This window comes from Propithecus coquereli, unplaced genomic scaffold (genome assembly GCF_000956105.1).
Source record: "Propithecus coquereli isolate 6110/MARCELLA unplaced genomic scaffold, Pcoq_1.0 Scaffold10, whole genome shotgun sequence".
Taxonomy (NCBI): domain Eukaryota; kingdom Metazoa; phylum Chordata; class Mammalia; order Primates; family Indriidae; genus Propithecus; species Propithecus coquereli.
In genome coordinates this window covers 12,902,581-12,905,482 of record NW_012133858.1, presented here as the reverse complement: position 1 = coordinate 12,905,482, position 2,902 = coordinate 12,902,581, and positions in this window count along the sequence as shown.

Sequence of the window (2,902 nt, the reverse complement as noted above, 5' to 3'; positions counted from 1 at the left end):
TTATATTATATTTCTGGAATATATATGGAATATATATATGGAATATGGAAATAGTTTGCTAATGTTTGCTTAGTCTGGGGACAGATACACACTGGGTGTTCAGTTGGAAAAGGAAAGCTCAACTACGTGGGGTCATTTCCAGATCATCTGTTCCAGCAACGGGATGGGGCTTCTGGTTTCTTTTCTCTACTTTTTCTGTTGAAGGCAGCTTGTTCCTTAAACAATAGGCCATTGCTAAAATGTATGTTTTCATTTTTTAACTGAGGCAGAAATGTGGATATTTTTAAGGGAAACAAAACAGTGACCTCTTGCCATATCTTACGGTATCAGTCACAGTCTACGCAGGAAACAGAAACCATATCTGTTAGTTCCAGAGCCGAGAGAGAGACACACACACAAAGCCTCATGTATAGCAAAATATTGTTTATTTTGAGCACTCGGGTGCAGGCGAAAAAGCATCCATGAGAGAAAAGGGGAGATCCTTGAGTTTTATAGAGGGTTTTTCCGGGGGGAGTAAGTGGGCCAGAACAGCTGCTTGTAATTAATTCTTTTGCAAATAACAAACTCCTGAGGCACCTGTCCCAGTCACATCCATCCTTCTGTTCTGGAGTGGTCCGTATCAGGAGAGCTAGGATGGGATAGCCCTTGTCTCTATCAGGGAGGGAGGGGGAAGGAATGCTGGCTGTAGCTGTCTGTTAGATTTACAAAGTCTAGGGACTCTCCAGACACCTGCGGCTATTGTTTTACAAGCCTAAGTTTTGGATTAACCACATTCTGTCCTACACATCCTTTCGGTTCCCACCTGGAACAATACCTAACACAGTCAAAATGATTTCACTGAAAAATGTCATACAGAAACGATTTACAGAAGTATTGCCTGGTTTAAAAAACTACCAACAATGGGAAGCTATTACCACCATAGCCCTGAAGGGGCACTGGAAAGAAATGGTATTATTGGAGATCCATGAGAGCTGAAGCCATGGAAAAGAGGCCTCTAGATAGGCATTGTAGTCATAAAGGGACACAACTGTGGCCATAATTTTGGTTTAGCATAAGGGAAAGAAGAATACCCTGATATTTTTCTCTTCACTTCTTTTGGTCTTCTGTCAGTGCTTCCTATTGGTCAAACACAACAGGAAGTCAGTCACAGGGCAAGGGGACCGTAAGTGATTCATTCATAGATGTCAGCCTTCCAGGGCACAGCTGGGTACAGAAGTGAAAACAATAGACTCGGACAGAGAAACAAAAAAATACCATTATTATAAATATTCTCTATGACCATGGGACATTTTTCTAAAAAATCACTACATGGCAGGACAATTAAAATCCCCATAGGCTGCGTGTGGTGGCTCACACCTGTAATCCTAGCACTCTTGAAAGCCCAGGCAGTGTGGGGGTGGGGGGCAACACTTGAGGCCAGGAATTCAAGACCAGCTTGAGCAAGAGAGAGACCCAGTTGCTACTACAAATGGAAAAAATTAGCCAGGTGTCCTGGCAGGCGCCTGTAGTCCCAGCTTCTTGGGATGCTGAGGCAGGAGGATCACTTGAGTGCAGGAGTTTCAGGTTGCTGTGAGCTATGATGATGGCACTGCACTCTAGCCAGGCCAGGGGACAGAGCAAGACTCTGTCTCACAAAACAAACAAACAAGCAAACAAACAAACAAAAAACACCTCATCATAAACTTACCTTTCTAATAGTACCTCCTTCTTATTCTCACATTTAACTTAGTGTCCTCTCTGCCTACCAAAGGGGTGGGCAGGCTTTTTCTGTAAAGGGTCTGATAATAAATATTATAGACTTTGAGGCTTAAGAGGCAAGATTGAAAATATTATGTCCCATTTATCTATCCATTTAAAATGAAATCATTTTAACATGTAAAAAATAGCCATTCAAATTCAGCAGGCGGGATTTGGCCTGTGGGCTGTAGTTTGCCAGTCCTCTGGCCTAGACAGTCTTCTGAATTTTTTCTAGTCTAGAGTTGGCTACTTTTCAATATCAGGTTCAACTAAAACCTCCTCTGTGTGGTCTCTCATACCAGGATTTTTACCTGGAAGTGATTGAAAATCGACTTTTACTAACTTTTAAGTAAAACTGAGGACAAGTAGAGAGGATGTCTGAGGTAGATACTGTTAGGTTTGTTCCAGGTGGGAACTGGAAAAGTCTGTATGGGACAGAATGCAGTTAATGGAAAACCAAGGAGGTTTGTCAATCAATAGCCACAGGGGTCTCCCTGGAGGTTGTAAAATCTAACAGACAGCTGCAGAGGCCAGCATTCCTATCCCCCTGATAAGGATAGAACTACTCTCCACCCTTATCTCTACAGAATGAGACTGACCCAGGGGTCCCAGAAATTGGTTGTTTGAAAAAAAACTTTTTATTGCAGCGGCTATTCCAGCCCAGGTACTCACTACACCCTAAGAAACCCTCTATAAAACCCAAGGCTTTCCTCTCCCTCAGTGTGGTTGCTCTTTGGTCTCCACTCATCTGCACCCAGATGCCCAAAATAAACAGCATTTTGCTACACATGAGGCTTCGTGTCTCTCTCTCTCTCTGTCTCTCTCGGCTCTGGACCTAACAGATACCAGAATCCAGGAACTGAAAAAATGCCGGCTGTTCTGGGGATATCCTGGTTTGCTACTGTGGTAACATCAGAACATTCCCTCTTCATCTCCCTTTCTCTCCTCTGCTTCTGTCTTCAGTTTGGCTTCACTGTCTGGTAGTGAGATAGACGTTCCCCACAGGAAATAGGATACTTATCCGTCCCTCTTTGTGTGATAAGCCCCGAAAGTATTTTTGACCTGTCTTAGTCACACACCCACACTTTCATGAACCTGTGTGGGTGGTGGAAGGGAGAAGACTGGTGGTGGTGGTGCTAAGGTCCACCACTGCACAGGTTTAGGA